Source organism: Nanorana parkeri, unplaced genomic scaffold (assembly GCF_000935625.1).
Source record: "Nanorana parkeri isolate BGI_ZX_2015 unplaced genomic scaffold, ASM93562v1 scaffold404, whole genome shotgun sequence".
NCBI classification, from domain to species: domain Eukaryota; kingdom Metazoa; phylum Chordata; class Amphibia; order Anura; family Dicroglossidae; genus Nanorana; species Nanorana parkeri.
This window is the reverse complement of record NW_017306672.1, coordinates 558,225-575,994: the sequence shown is the minus strand read 5'-3', so window position 1 is coordinate 575,994 and position 17,770 is coordinate 558,225.

The window sequence follows — 17,770 nt, the reverse complement described above, 5'->3', positions numbered from 1 at the left end:
TCGACTATTCACTTCAGGCTGGTACGGCTGATTCCAGCCGTATATCGGCTGAAATTAGCCATACATCAGGTGGCTTCGTGTGGCTGGGGTAGGCCGAACATGCTAAGCATGTTCGGCTGACCTGAAGTGGAGAAGGAGTTCGACTCAGCCAATCCAACATCTGGATCGGCTAAGCCGAACCTCCGGCAGGCTACTCGCTGCTGTTCGGTCTATTCTTATAGATGCCGAACAGCAGTGAGTGAATAGCCGAATGACGGTAAGCGGCATTCGGCTCTGCTGTTCTGCTCGGTCCCTCTGTGAGACTGAGCAGAACAGAAAAAATTGTTAAAAAAAGAAGAAAATAAACAATAGAAAACGATCGTGCGGAGCTAGCAGTGACAGCTAGCTCCGCCCAACCAAAAAAACCAAAAATTTTGCTATAGGAATGATTTGCTAGATTCCTATTGGCTTTTTCAATTTGCAATAGCAAACTAGATATTGCACCCGTCCTCTGCTGCTGTCAATCACTAGAGGGGACCTGATGGAGAACTGCAGGTTCCCTCTGCTGATTGACAGCAGAAGTGGGGGGGTGCAATACCTAGTTTGATATTGGCTATTGCAAATTGAAATAGCCAATAGGAATCTAGCTGTGTATTCCTATGGTGAACATTTTTTTATTTTATTTTGACGGCAGCCAACCGCTCCATGTCAGAATAAATACAAAAAAGCAGGGAGATGTTTACTCTGCTCGATCGAGCAGAGCAAAACTTTCCTATAGAAAGTGTTTCTCTCCCGAGCGACTGGGGAGCCGCTATCTAATAGCGGGAGACTCCCGGAGTGATCGGGAGAGTTGGGCTGTCTGGAGATCAGTGTCCCTGGTTACCTGGTAACCAGGAACGCTGATCTCTCTGCAAGTGGCCGGAGCCAGCCGTAAGATCAAAACTTTTGTGAATACAGTCAAGAACTTGTAGTCTTGTAGATTGTAAGCTCTCACGAGCAGGGTTATTTTAATCCTTTTGTATGGTATTGTACACACTGTTGGCACTATATAAATCCTGTATTATAATAACAAGAAGAAGCAGAACAGCACAGGCACCAGGATTTACACAATTTTGTTATCTCTGGATTAGTAGATGCTTACCCTGGATAAATCTGGAACAAAGTCTATGGGGTCTATTCACGAAGCTGCCAAAGGATCTAGCCGTAGCTTCAGATGATCCTTCGGCTAGCTTCGGCCCCTTCGGCTCACTATAGCCTGTACAGCTCCCGAACGTGGCCGAGTGGCTCAGTTGAGCTGAACGCATATGCCTCGGCTCAGCTGAGCCGCGCTGAAAGCCGAAGCTGGCCGAGCGGCCGGCCATCGGCCTGCCGACAGCCTGCTTCTGACAGCTGGGCAGAGCCAGCTGTGATGTTACGGCTGGCTCCAGCCACTTGCAGAGAGATCAGCATCCCTGGTTACCTGCTAACCAGGGACACTGATCTCCAGGAATCTAGCAATGCATTCCAATGGGCAAAAAAATATATATTTTTTCTATTCTGACACGGCTCCGTGTCAGAATAAAGAAAAGAAAAAGAGGTGTTTCTCTCCTGGGTGGCCGGGAGCGGGAGGCTCCCAGAGTTTTTTTTCTCGTTTTTTTTTACGGCAGCAGACAACAGAAGACTATTGGGCAGAGCTGGCTGTCACTGCTAGTTCCGCACAATCGTTTCTATTTACTTTTTAAACTATTTTTTACTTTTTAAACTATTTTAGTGGCACACGGCTATTCAGTCACTGATGTTCGGCATCTATAAGAATAGGCACAACAGCAGTGAGTACCCTGCCGGTGGTTTGGCTCAGCCGATCCAGATGTTGGATTGGCTGAGTCGTACTCCTTCTGCACTTCGGGTCATAGCATTTTCGGCCGACCCGAAGCCATGCGAAGCAAGCCGATGTACGGCTGATTTCAGCCTATATACGGCTGAAATCAGCCATACCCGCCTAAAGTGAATAGCCGAACAGTGTTCGGCTCACTTCACTTCAGGTCGGTCATTTACTTGGCTGCCTACGGCAGCTTAGGGAATAGACCCCTATGCTTCCATTTTGGAGAGAAAGGTAGATGAAGGCATTGTCAGGCTATCATGATCTGTTTGAGATCTATTAAATATTTGTAAGTGTTACACATTTGTGTTACATACTTTATGTGAACAAAAAAATTATTATTACTCCTTACACTTTATTAACAAAAAGCTAGAAAGATTATTTCTTGTATTAAAGAGCCATAGGAGCAAAAGGAAAATGTACCATTTGATCCTCTACAAAGCATTAGTATGGCCATATCTTAATTTTGCAGTTCAGTTGTGAGTAGCAGTTATTATAAAAAAATATAGGTGAAGTGAAAAAGGTATAGAGAAGGGCAATAGAATTGCTAAGGAACACAGAGGACTTTAGCTGATGTGATTAAAAATTAACTGAATTCATCACATGAAAAGAGATGACTAGGGAGAGAAATTATCACTTCATATAAATATATAAATGGTTCATATAGAAAATACAGTGGAACATTGTTCACTTTAAAGTCACTAAAACAGATAACCTACCTTTTGACTAAAAGAAACAAGCTTTAAACTGTACATATTAAAAAGGGTTCTATAAGAGAGGTGAGAATTCAGAAAACCCTTTCAGAGAAGAAAGAAAAAGAGAAGAAAGAAGAAATGTTTTTGTCCTGTTGAATAGTAACTATAATAAACTCTCTCTCTCTTTCTCTCTCTCTCTCTATCTCTCTCACTCTCACTCTCTATCTCTATATTGTATATACACTATGTACACTCCTTTTGTTGTGTTGGGCTCAAAATGCATATGCTTGAAACAAATGTAAATGTTTGTGTGTGTGTAGATGCTCATATAGTGAATCATATCTCAAGCTACTCATTTGAGTAACTCCTGACAGGGGTTCGTCCTTCCCCACTATCTATAACTTATAAAAAAAACAAAACAACGTTTAGATACCTATAAATACAATTGTATGCATTATCAGTTTTATACATATATACATATATGTGTGTTTAAGTTTACTCTGATAATGCATACAATTGTATTTGGGTCTAATACAGCAATTAGACCCAAATACATTGAATTAGGAATCTAGTCATCTGCCAAAAAATACTTAAGCATGCAAATACATATTGTCAAACACTGACACTGGGATATACGGGGACAAACAAACATGAATAAGGGGTTAGAATAAACCTGCTTAATTATCAGTTAAATTGCACATGGGGGCTCCATTCTGGTGATAGAAAAGACTCTCTTCTACTTCCAGAGTTTGGACTAATATAGGACTGGCTTTTACAGAATTAGATGGAGTGATATAGATTGGTGGCTTTCTAGTGGTGACTAATCTAATCAAATTAGAATAATCCTTTGGGGATTAGATAATTTTAAATGCTCTTTGTTACAAAGCCCCAACTCCTTTCCATGCACATCTTTACTAAATTAACTGCCCAGGCTCTTAGAAAGTAAATAAAAAATGCACAAATGTTTGCAGTGCCTACTCCAGGTCATGATATGCATCATAACAAGGCTAGTCAACCTTATTGCATTTCTAAATAGATGGATGCTTTGAAGCTGGTAGCTGGAGAGATAAGAGGGTTTGCACCCATTTTCTAGATAAGCAAATCTGGCGTCAGCTTGTCTTTGGGACCTATTGTCTTCATACTGTATAATCTGTAATTATCAGTACACCCTGTAGCATCTTTTTGAAATTAAACTACCTCAACCCCAAGAACAGCTCAAAAGACAAGATAGGGAGATAGAGGTGATTATAATCACTCATATGGATTAATCATACTCTATAACTCAAATATAAATACATAATTATTTAAATTTGTCAATGGAGATTTCTTAGAGAAATAACTTTTAGTTTAGAACTGAAAATATATGAATCCAGAATATACACTAAAAATGTATAATAGGTTTAAGGCAAATTTACCCATACTGTTTAGTTTTTTCCAATGGATAATATATTTATTTGCCCTCTGCAACTGTTGCTTTTTGTACACTCCTTTTGCCTTTACCGAAGTAATTAAGTTACAAACTGACTTCTGAAATCCACATAATCTGATTATTACAGGTAATATCCTTGCAATAAAATATTACAGTCAAACATAAGAAGGAATACCTAGAATATAAAAAAATGCAATAACAGTTTGAAAAATCGTATTAACATAATAAAACATTTGTTGGTAATTAGTTTAACCCAGCAGAATATACTGTGTCATATTTTAGACATTTGTGTTGCATTGTGTTTTTCTTATTTGACTGCTGTAATAAAGCCTGCTGGGAAGACTTCACAGAAAACCTAAGCAGCTTTTGCTACAGGCAATCTTGCTGCCCCAAATTCATCTACTGCAGTGATGATTTTAAGGACGGACTAAAAGGTTAAAAGTTTAAATCCTAGTCCCTGTAGATAAAGATGATAAGTACCCATTTGATGTTGAAGGCATTGAAGTGAAGTAGAAACATTGAAATATAGTTTTTTTTAGATTTTTACTCTTTTAAACCTTCTGCTTGTGTCTTCTATCTGCATAAGGTGAGCATATTTTATGTCAAAATAAATCATGTATTAATAAAGAGTGTGAATATTCTGTAATGGTATGACAGTTCAGTATTTTGTATGCAATGCATAGGAATGTAACAACACATTGAATTTCCAAACAAATTCTACAAACCAGACAAATAGTCAAGTAAAGGGCAATTTCACTTTTAGTAATGTTTTTATTTAAATGTCTTCCAATCCCATGATTGTTAGGGGAACATTTGAAAGACAACTTCACTAAAGGTAAAGGTGTCCTTTACCATTCCAGTGTTGGAATGTTCTTCTAATCCAAAGCAGCAATATTATTTGGGTATCTCACACAGTTTATTCCTTGGAATAAGTCAATGTATTCTGTGATATGCTGTGACTGAAGAACCCTCAATGAACCAGTGAGCACACGGGTCCTTATTTACAGTGTTTTGGATTCATGGTCCGACACAAGTTGGATATCCTGGTAACCTTTACTAGGAACAAAGTTTTTCCCCCTTTGAGGGGATCCCACCATGACTCAAAAAGTCTTCAAAAAATGTAGTAAAACGTATTAATTTATTAGATAATTAAATTAAAAAATGCACGCATATCAAAAAACAGACAGACATATATTAAACATATAAGACAAAAGCTCGGCTAAATATGAAAAACATTTTTTGAAAAAAATCTTTTTTTAGTGTATATAAAATATGTGGTATATGGCCCACCTTCTGAATACCTCTATGCGATATTTAAGCCTTGTATATATTTTATACTCTGTTTTGTTATCTAGGATAGAGATTTTCTTGGAAAATCAAGAGAGATTAAATCCTCCAGCACAGGTACGGGTTAACATACACGTATATGAAAGGGTTGGAAGCCGAAGCTGCGCCAACCTGCTACTGACAGGCCACTTGCATGCAGAGACAGATCAGCGTCCCTGGTTACCAGGTAATGAATCCCGGCCAATAGAAAACAGTTGGGCGAAGCTAGCTGTCAATGCTAGCTCCGCCCAATCATTTTCTCCCTTTTTTTCTCCTTTTTCTATTCTGCTCGGTACCACAGTGGTACCGAGCAGAATAGCTGAGCCGAATGGCGCTCTGCGGCATTCGATTATTCACTCACTGCTGTTCGGCCCCTATGAGAATAGGCCGAACAGCAGCGAGTAGCTTGCCGGAGGTTCGGCTTAGCCGATCCAGATGTTGGATCGACTGAGTCGAACTCTTTCTGCACTTCAGGTCGGCTGAACATGCTCAGCATGTTCGGCCGACCTAAACCCAGCCACAGCAAGCCAATGGCAGAAATCAGCTGTACAAGCTTGAAGTGAATAGCTGAACAGCATTCGGTTCACTTCACTTCGGTTTGGTTAATCACACGGCTGCCTTTGGCAGCTTTGTGAATAACCCCCTTTGTGTCCCCGGTTATTTACAAACACTGGAGTGATCAGACGATCACTCCGGTGTTTGTGCTGGACAGAGGATCGGTAAATATCAATGATATTTATCGATCCTCCATTCGGCCACGCACAGAGCCGCTGTCATTCGGAAACTGAAAGGATGACAGCGGCTCCGTTCTCCTCACCGCTCGGCCATCCTGAAACTTGCAGCTTCTCCCTGCCAGCCGACGCTCCTCCGCCCCCCACCCCCCTGCCTCCCTGGAGTTTTTGTCTCAGGCGGGGGACAGCAGCGGGGATCCATGGAGTCACAGATCCCTGCCTGGAGCCGCTCCAGGCAGGGATGAGAGGCTCCAGATGCAGGCAACTTTTCCCAATGATTTGATTTTAAACTGCTGCATTGCTAGCGTTTGTAAAAGACCCCCAAACCATATATTTTCTGAAAGCGCAGGCCCGGTAGAATAAAAAGATGGTGTTACTAAATTTGTAGGCCCTGCAATAATTGTGCAAATGTTTCTCAAATTAATATTAAACCGATAAAAATACACAATTCAATTGATATAGCACTAGAATCAGTATCGGTGCACCAAAAAAAATAATTTTCTGACTAAATCTAAAAGATAAAACTGTATTGAGTTAATAAATAACAAATATTTGCAAATTTGAAATTGCGCTTTTTTGCGAGAAGGTAAAAGAAGGACTGTACGCAAAACTGTAAATAAGCGACTTATGTTAAAAAACAATGTACGCTGTGTTGGTGTTTGTGTTATAATATAATGATATCATGACAATGCGTCACAAAGCTTTGCCATGCGCTGCCACAGTTAATTTAAATTTTTTTTAAAGAAAAATATACATAAAAAAAATCATGCACTGCGATGCGTTCTAACAACGCGCTAGCGCATGTGCATGGCGTACACCTCAATATGTGTATGTTATGTGGGGAGAGAAAGGGTTGTGCTTTTTTTTATTCATTTTTTTGTACACATTTTTTAAAATAATTTAATTTTTTTTAGTTTTTTTATTTATTTTTTAATTTTAATGTATATTTTACATTTGATATTTATTTTTTAATATTTTTTTATTACTGTTGGGGGGCTGCAGTGAAATATCTGGGGTCTAAACAGACCCCTGACATTTCCCTTTTGAAATAGAAATAGAAACAGCCCCAGCACTCAATGAATGGGAAGCACTCCCTTTCATTCAGAAACTGGTGATAGCAAAATATTTTTAATATCACCAGTTTATGAATGAGGAGGAGCCTCTGTAGTGAGTTCTACTCCCCATGCATAAATTCTTGAATGAACAGGAAGTGATGCAAATGGGGACACATAGTACTATGGGGTCTATTCACAAAGCTGCCGTAGGCAGTTCGGCCGACCCGAAGTGCAGAAGGAGTTCAACTCAGCCGATCCCACATCTGGATCGGCTGAGCCGAACCTCCGGCAGGCTACTCACTGCTGTTCTGGCTATTCTTAAAGATGCCGGTATTCGGCTCGGCTGTTCTGCTCGGTCCCTCAGAGGTACAGAGCAGAAGAGAAAAAGAGTGAAAAAAGTTAAAAAAAGTAAGTAGAAAACGATTGTGCGGAGCTAGCAGTGACAGCTAGCTCCACCCAATAGTTTCCTATTGTCCGGCGGCTCTGCTGCTGTAAAAAAAAAAACTCTCCCAGGCGCTCTGGGAGCCTCCCGCTCCCGGCCGCCCAGGAGAGAAACACTGTCTTTTTTTCTTTATTCTGACACGAGAATTCTGAAACAAGTATTTTTAGTATAAAATACACTAAAATGAAATTTAGTGCACAGAAACAAAATATAATACCCACATTTTTGGTAAAATATAAAAGATGGAGTCACGCCGGGTAAATAGATACCAAACATGTCAAGCCTTAAAATTGTGTGCGTCCGTGAAACCACAAAAATATAAGCCTAGAATTATTGCTGTCACTCTAACGCTTGTGACAATATGTAACATGTGTGGCGCAAGTTTCATTTTTGCTTGTAGGTGCATCCGACGGATGTTTGCATTGTATGTGCATGCACGTGGGGGGGACTTTAAAAAAATGTGCATTTTTAATTTTTTTTTATTTGTTACTTTGATTTTTACAATTTTTTTTTACTCTCAACTTTATTGCTATCGCATAAGGAGCTAACAAGCCCCCTATGTAATAGCAAATCTAATGTGACAGGTCCTCTTTGTGGAGAAATCAGTGGTCTTTATTAATACTGTGCACATTCTCTAGGAGCCAGAGAATGTGTACAGTAACACCAGAAGTGATGTAATTCACATCACTTCCGGGTCCAGTGATCGGAGGAGTGTACAGCATATGGAAGCCACTGATCTCTCCTCTGATCCATTAGGGGAAACGTGCCACGCCAGTCCCGGGCTTGCACGAGCGACAGCAGAGCCCGGGAGGTGGCACCGGCAGTGGTGGAGAGGGCGGGACACAGTGCCGCACCGTACAAACGATCCTGGGCCTGTACAGATGCTGGATCACTTGCATTTAAACAGCAATCATCTGCGATCATCTGCAGCAGCAGCTGTGTTCTTGGTATAACCACTTCCAGTGGATGACATACATTTACATGAACCTGGTGGAAGTGGTTAAACAGGCCTGCAGCAAAATGTAATTTCTCAATGCCAGTTTTGCTTTTGTTTGACAACACTTGACGATTACAATTGCAAATGGAGACAATTGATTATAAACATTTTGCTTCCACTGACTTCAACAGGGTTCAGATCACCATTTGAATGTCTTTCGCCATTCGGTTAACATCCCATGACCAATACCCAGGTAAGTTTGGCTCAACCCTAATTAACAGTGTTAATAATGAACATACTGCAAATTATCCTTCACTTGATGTATATTCACAATCCACCCAGCATATAGTGAACTAATAAAGGTGGCAGTAGGAATTATATCTTATGAGGATCCTTCTTTTAATCATGTGCTATACATGTGTACATGTATAGCATATAGTTTCCTTATAAGGTCATTCACATCACGAAGAGTGAGAAATCAAGACTTATAAGTCCCTGCACCCTCAATGTTATATACTTATTGGTTACCACTACTTATCTGCAGAGATTAAGGAGTGGGAAACCAGTACTCTGGTAAAACACATTCTTTCTAAATAGGAGGCCCACTGTGCACTTTGTGATTGAGAAAATAAACTGCCAAGGAATTATTTGGACCCCTTTACCTGCTCAATGAGCAAAGTGGTTCATTCAGCAGACCAAAATGAACATTGTGTCCCTAATTTGCCACCAAACCATATTTGCACAGTTTCATTGTTTCATCATTCACAGTAGCAGGTTTCATTGTTTTTTATCCAAACTAATACTCAGTTGCCCGCAAACTCTAAATATTTATATATAGCTAACATATAGTCTACCATTGCTATGGGCCAACACACTGTATGTACACTGTTGTGTATGTTTCCTTTTTTTCTCTTAAAACTCAAAACAAAAGTAGAGCTTTGTATTTAACACATACAAATATTTTGACTTTCAGGTTAAAGTGACAAAGATGTTTTTTTGGAAGGTTGGTTTTTATAGGAATGAGCTTCAGTTTCTCAGTCAATAAGGCACTTACTGACAATATTGCTGTTGTTTTTCATAGCTGCCAAACATTAAAAATATGTCATCTAGAAAGAAGTGTGGGGCATCCCAGTGACAATAAAAAATTATAGGGTGGTACTAGAGGTGCCCATACACCTTACGATTATCGTACGATAATTGTATGCGATCGACTTTTCGTACGACAATCGGAATGTTTGAATAGAGTGCCCGACCGATAGTACTGTACAATCGTACGACTTTTGACGGTCAAGCATGTTTGAAAACTTTGGTCGATCGTAGGATGTCCGCATGATTGTCGACTTTTCGTACGACAATCGTAATGTGTGAATAGAGTGCCCGACCGATAGTACTGTACAATCGTACGACTTTTGACGGTCAAGCATGTTTGAAAACTTTGGTCGATCGTAGGATGTTCGCATGGTTGGTGGCGTTTCCGTCCGTCAAAAGTCGTACGATTAACACTGCGCATGCGCAAACGAAAATAATTGCGGTCAATTACCGCAAGTCGTCCAGGTGGATTTTTTTAACTACCGCTGATTGAACCTTTCGATAATCGGGGCAGGATAATCGGGGCAGGATGGGGCCGTCGTACGAAAATCGTACAATGGTTCGATCATCGGACGGAAAGTGTCGTCTGATAATCGTAAGGTGTATGGGCACCTTAAAAAAGCCAGCAGCGGAAGCAACACCAACCCACAGCAGTATCCAAGCTGTCTAAAGAAACAGTGGGACAGGTGATCCTAATTTCCTGCCAAGTGGATGACACTGCCAATTGAATAGCTTTTCATCTTCATTGTTGCAGCAAAATCACAAAATCACAAAAGTGGGAAAATCACACTTTGGGGCTGATTTAAGAAAATCATGTTCATACTATACCTATGACAGAAAGAAACAGGCCAAGACGTTTATGTTATACCACAGACAAACTGGTGTGTTGCATAAAAAAGCCAGATAAATGTTGAAGTTAAAAGTTTTATTTGTAAATGTCATGGTACCATGCCAACCAATGTCAATGTAGCATGCAAAAATGTTGGTAAATACTTTTTGTTATTCTTTGAAGATGGATTGCTGCTTGATGCTAGATACCATCACATATGATTGTAGGAGGGGAAATATGCTATAATGTATCTGCTGCCTGTCTTCTTTTCAACTGCTTTGCATTGAAATGTGATTGATCTCAAAAAGGGTTACAGAACCTAATAACTTTTAGCACTCATCTGCTAAGTAGAAGAAATCTTGTTTCCCCCTAAAAATAATAATAATAATAATAATAATATAATCAGCTTCATTGCTGAACAGTACTAAATATTATGTGAAGGCTGGCTGTGTATTATAATAGGCTATGAAATAATTACTGAATTTTATGTAAAAGACAGTAACATATTTAATTATTAATCTACTGCATAAATACATAATAAGACTTCAGCATAAAAATGGACCTTTTGCAATACTTGTGATAAGTTCCAATATGCATAAATATTGAATTCCAAAAAGCAAGCCAAGCAAATATTATAATATGAGAGGATGGCGAGTGAGGACAATGTAAATCTCTTTGTGCAAGAAAGTATAGTTGATTAAAAAAAAAAAAAGTGTTTTGCTTTGTATTCCTTTCAGGTACCATCCTAAAATAATCTGTTACAGAAAGTCTGTCTGTCTATACCTAATAAAATAATTGATGACCAGGTATTTTCCATAAGATGATCTCATCTGGGTTTTGTTCAGATGCAGATAAAGAATTCCTATACAGATGTTAACATTTTTATTACACACAAAAAACTGTTGCCTACATGTTTTTAAAAACATCAAACCACTTCTGCCTTAAAAAGAATACTGACTTCTAAAAAAAAAATAACCTTACATTTACATCACATTAGGTTGTATCAGTTTGGTATTATTTTGTTTTCAATGTGAGTACTCAGGTTCCTCAAACTTAAATCTCTAGCTCTTGCTGATATACTCACTACCATTAATACATTTTAGTGGATCTACTTAGGACAACTGCAGACCATTAGCCCCCTTTCAGACAGGCAGTCTGATTGGATCCATCTGTCAGTTTCTCGGGTGCATTTGATCAAAAGCCATATGTTAGTCTTTGGGAAGCTAGAGCTAAATGGATGTGCATCTGTTTACATCCAATTACCACCAACTCTGCCCAGGTTCAGAAAATCAAACAGAACAATCTCCATTTTGGTTGACCTGATTGTGACAGATCGGGGGTAAATGGGCACATATCCGCTTACATCCGACTCCCCATAGACCTAACATGGGTCTGGTGAGTCCAGTTTTTTTCTCTATTGTAAGATGGGGGAAAAAATGGATGGACGCAGGTGTCACATCTTTTCCAAACTGATCCAATCAGCAGGTGATCCATGCATGTGCTCTGTTCTTGCTGCACAGAGCAAGCAGCTATGGGTGTTGCCTTCTTCACCTGATGCTTACTGTACCTTGCTTCTTGGCTACATTCTGTCCGTACTCCTATCTCTTTCCCTATTTAAATCCAGCTCAGCTTCCTTTGCCTAAGCAACACTCCTGTTGACTCTAAGCTCCCATTTGTGCCTTTGCTCCTGGCCTGTTTTTCCTTGGACTGATCTTTCATGTACTGACTCGGCTTACTTCTCCTGATTTATGTTTGTGTGCCACCAGCCCTGACCTTTGGCCTTTTATCTAGATCTCTGTCCTCTCTGTTGCCATCTCACCTTTGCCACTGCTGACTGGAATGCTGCCTCGTTCTCCATCTCCTGTGTGGACTAGTACTCTCTGCAAGTCGAGTAGGTGAGCCTGGGGGCCATGACCTGGGGTCAGTACACAGTCCAAACTTCCATGAGGGGTCCTTGGCAAAATACCAGCTGACCTTTTGACCCTGCACCCTGGGGGATCCCATACCACATGCTCGCCCATGGGCTCACATCCATGGTTTGTGACACACAACACAAGCACTACCAACATAACCAGCTTATTAACTATTTTGCCTAACCAAAAGATTAGACATAGCATTAAAATATTCATGCAAAAGGTACTCCAGTACTCAGTCAGCATTACCATAGTGGGGCTGATTTATTATTGCTGTTGTGAATTCACAATTGTTTATACCTTTGTCCAGAAAAAGTGATCCCCCATTGAATTTGACGTAAGTTCTTAATAAATTTACGATTGGTGATCCTTAAAGGATTTTGGTGTGCTGGTGATGTTTCTCAATTCACTGTTTGAGGTGCTCTCTGCCCAAAGTAGTTAAGATGCCCAAAGGGAATCGAGGAATGGAAGCAACAATAATAGTAAACTTTCATTTTTTGGGTTTTATTTTATTCCAACAATTCTTTTTTTTTTTTGCACAGAGCTGGGAATGTTTCAAGCCCCATATTTTTGTAAAACAAAATAATAAATCAAAAGGTCTTTTTAATCTTGGTACATACAGTATGTTCCTAAGTCCAAAGTGTGATGGTCTATATATAATACTGTGTATAGCAAATTAGAACCAAAAAATGAAGGACAAAAACCTTTTTGCTTATATTCCCCAAGTGCACATGCATCAGATTTGCTAAGCTATGCTAGCACTGTAAGCATTGGGTTAGCATCATTACATTAAGCACCATGCAATTTTGTGCCAAACAACCGTAATGTTTTATTTATCTTTTGGGTAAACTCTTTGCTCGGTGAGAGTTGCAGGTAAGTGTTCACTTCCCAAAAATAAAATGCTTTTTTACTTTACCCGTATCTTTGAAATGACAATAAATACACTTTTAGAATTGTTTAGTAATGGCAATTTACAAATAGATACTTATAGATAATTGGCAGCTTTTTATTCTTTGTGTACTTCATTTTTATTTTCCTCCCCATTCTTCTCACAGTGGACACTAAGAATAGATGAATATATCTCCATTTACTTTCTGAAACTTTGACACGTGTGACTAGGACATGTGACCATGCACATCTGTGAGGTTTTTACTGTTCTCTGAGTCTCTGCTGAGAGACCTTGCAGTGTACCATTAAGTGGCGTTGCTGTAAATCCAAGGTTATGCAGAGGTTGCAGAATTTGGGAAGGGGGAACTCTTAGGGCATTATTTAGGAGTATAGAATAGGAAAAGAACAGGATTTGTGTCCAGAAATGTTATCAGGATAAGGGATCATATAAAGGAAGTTTATACATATACTAGATGTTAAAATAACATTTATATGTACCACTTTAAAATTGATTGTGCTCCTTTATAGGCTGATAACACTCTAGTGTGTGCTGAAGTCATGGCAAGTACCCTGGGAAGACTGTTAGCACATTCATAAAACTGGCATCAAAGATGTGGTCCTGCTTGTTGTTCCTGCAAGAAGCCACCTTGATGCCCTTCATATGATTTATTTAACCATTTAAAGACCATGGGACATATCTGTATATCTGTATGTCCTGAAGTGGTTATACCAAGATGTGCAGTTGTGATCTTGGTATAATTTTTTACAGCAGACAGTTGGCTTTTATGTATAAATGGGGGGCATGGCATAAGATGCCAGGATTATGAGCAGAAGTTGATAAACGATTATCCATTTCTTGATCTGCTATGTGATCACTAAAGCAGTAAGCAATGTGCCCTTAGCGCTCTCTGCTTTGGCGATTTCAAAAGCCAGGCTGAACTGCCAGAAAAACAGGAGCTCAAGCAAATCCTGTGCTTGATCAGTTGCAGTAGAGGGCAAGGGTCTAATAGACCCATGAAGTTTTCATAAAGAGAACATATCACCTGCCAATTATATCATATAAGGGCTTATGATAACAATAAAGTTAAATGAAAAAGTGTAAAAAAAAATAGAATAATGATTAAATAAAATTTACATTTAAAAGCAACCCTGCTGCCTGCCACCCCCTACATGTCAATGCAAACATGCTCATAGGGTGTGCTCATGTATGTAAACAGAAATTGCACCACACATGTTAGGCATCACCACAAATGTCAGATAGAGACAACAATAACTCTGGGATAATAATTTTCTGTTAAATTGATGAGTTATAAAGGCTTGTAAATGTTGTCTATGGATAATTTTGAGTACCATAGTTTGTCTCACCATTGCACGACCATTTTAAGGCTTGACATGCTTGTAATCTATCTACTTGACATTACCCCACCTTTTATATTTTACCATAATATTGGGTATTATAATGTGTTTGTGTACTCTTAAATTCATTTTAGTATATTTTTCTAAAAATATTGATTCTAAAAACATTTAACTCGCATTTTTTTCAGGGGCTCTGCTTTCAACAGTTTAAAGAATTATGTTAAGTCAAAAACTCAGATTTTCCTCTATGCGGGCAGTAATATAAGTTTCTATGCTCAGCCAGAGTTTGCTATGTACATTAAAATTCCTATGGCATCCTAACGTGTGTGGCCTAAACCATGGCTGGCCAGGAACAAGGGACATTTTTAAAAATTGTTTTTACCTATAATAAGCTCAAATTTATTTTGAATGCTTTTTTTATATTTTTTTCTTACTATAGGTGTTCCTAAACATTATGTGGCATGTTCCCTGCTCATTTTGGTTTGGTAATGAATGGGGCTGAGTGAATCAGCTTGTACCCCAGCTCACACTCATCAGCCCTAAGACTAGTGCCCTAAGTTTAATGTGCTGATTTGCATAACCCCAAATTAGTAGGTAACAAATTCAGGTATTATAGTAAACAAATGTTATAGTACAATGTTGACCCTTTAAAGCAAAAAGAGGCAAGTTATTGCCACAAAAATGTAATGGCAAGCTGGTCACGCCCTGTACAGTACATAACAAGCAAATAAGAAAAACAGACCTTTCAACAAACAGAGGCCTTTAATGCAGCTTGAAGATCAAAATTTGAAATAAAGTAGAACTAAAAACATTTTTTACAAATTTTGGATAGAGTAAGGAAGGATTATAATCCCTGACATTTTTATGCCATCTGTGTCCAATGGGGAGAGTCCCCTTCACTTTCTGTCCCATAGCCTAAATAAGAGAAATCACCTCTCACCTTTCACTTTCATTCTTGAAGGTAATGATCAAATAGAGAGGATAAATCTCCCCAACGGGGGGAAAAAAACAGCAATAAAAACAGGGGCGCTAGCCTCTCCTCACTCTATTCAATACAAAAAAAGTGGGTGCATTTACACTTTAAAACGGCATGTGCTGTTACAAGTCAGTACAATGTAGTCCTTTGAAAGTGACATTTCAGAAAAAAATAGACAGACAATAGAAACAGGTGGTGTTCCTCCTACAATTCAAATCAGACCCTTAGCCAATGCATACAACCAGGGTGGCATGAAAGGGAGGGAAGTGAGCATGCACCTCTTTTCCCTTTCTGTAGCAAACCAGGTCACATGCCTGACAACATTGGTGGTGTAACTTGCAAGGGGGCCAGCCAAGCCTCCTCCTCCTCCCCGCTTGAAAAGCACTTTCTCCACATGTTGAAGAGACCAGAATCTCATCCTGTCCCACAAAAGGAAGGTGCTCCTCCCTGCTTGAAAAGCACTTTCTCCACATGTTGAAGAGACCAGAACCTCATCCTGTCCCACAAAAGGAAGGTGGTGGTTTGCAGGGTGGAAAAATCAGAATGTGGAAGCTCCCTTTAGATTAAGGGGGACTGCAGATGTCTGCCCTCCCAAGTTAAATGAGTACAGGGTACATAGGTACCCTCTATTACTCCTATTTACTCAATATAAATACATTTTCCTCATTGTAATTAGCATCAGTCATTTTATCCAACAGTGTAGTCTACATCAGACACGACATTGTATCCCATGCCAATCTGGACACATTTACATGAGATATTCCTGGTGCTTAAGAAATAGAAATACAGCATGGGACTTCCTAAGTGATGTGATGTCATTAACCATATAGGGTCTGATACACCATTTCATTTTCATTCATTCTCATTCATATTCATTCATGCATTTATTCATTCATTTTCTGCTAATAGGAACACAGACTATCTTGTCAGTAAGAGTCAAACACTACCAATCACAGAGTGTGCTTAATTCTGCCAATACAAGGAAACGTTGGGACAGTGTATGTTTGAAATAGCAATACCAGTTTGAAATAGCAAATCAAGACATGAAAAATATTCACCTCAGATAAATATTTTGGGAGCAATGATGATCCAAAAACACCATCGTAAGGCTGACCTATCATTTTTTTTTTTCGTTCAACCCACAGGCTGAACAAAAAAAGTTGACCTCATTCCTCCATCAGCACAAACAATGTGTCGATAGAGATATCCCACTCTTTGCATTGTATTCTGACAGGTGCTGCCGGCATCTGTCAGAATACCCAATCAGAGCAGGCAGCTCATTGGCTGCCAGCTCTGATCAATCGAAAAATTTCCAGCCGCCTCATTCGATCAGCTGATTGAAGAATACCGGGTGAAAGGGCGCCAACACCCCCACAACACTGCGAATTTCAGCCGGTACAATCAAAACCAGTCGAAATTCGAACCAGTGTATGGGCACCTTACAGGCATTTGTAGTGTACTTTTGCAACATAGGCACAAAACAATAGCTTACAAAGTTATGTCAGACATTTATAATTATTTAATTGTACTATCACTCTATAGATAGAACTTCGTAGAGTTCCATATTTTAACGTGTGTTAGCCTTCCCTGGATTCCCTCGATACAAGAGATGTTTTCATTCGTTTGCTCATCCCCTATACAATCCGGCTTGGGATGAATATCATGCATACTACCGATCGGATTGTCTAAATAGAGGTGACGGAGCATCCCTGGTTGTGATCTGGTTGCGACTGGACGGCTACTATTTACCTTCAAGCGTTTGGAATAAGCTCCTCGCATTTTACCGGTAACTATTTGCTTCAATTGAGCCACAGGCATCACACCGCGGAGTGTCAAAGTAGCTGTTTTCCTCGTTTGTTCTAATCTACACAGTGCGGCCGCACACGGATTACTAAAGCTCCTTGGAATGAGCTCTTATCCTATAAATTAAAGTCTACACAGGACTCTGCGTCGCCGGGGAGAAATAAAAGGGGAGAGAGATGAGCGACTGCAGCTGCCGATCTTCACTCAGGAAATCTACTTTTTCACACACGAATTCAGCAATTATTGGATACATCTTTAAGTCCGTCTCCACCCGTGTGTGTAGGACTTGAGCAGGTTCATCTCTCTCGAGCCCCACCCTTAATCGCAACATATGTGAGTAAATTCGGATACATTGCATCTCTTGATTAGTACCCATTCATCTTGAATTTACATTAGTGAGTTTTACCATACAGGTGGTCTATGGGCATGTTTGATATTATGGTGCAGGGTAATTCCAGCGGAAT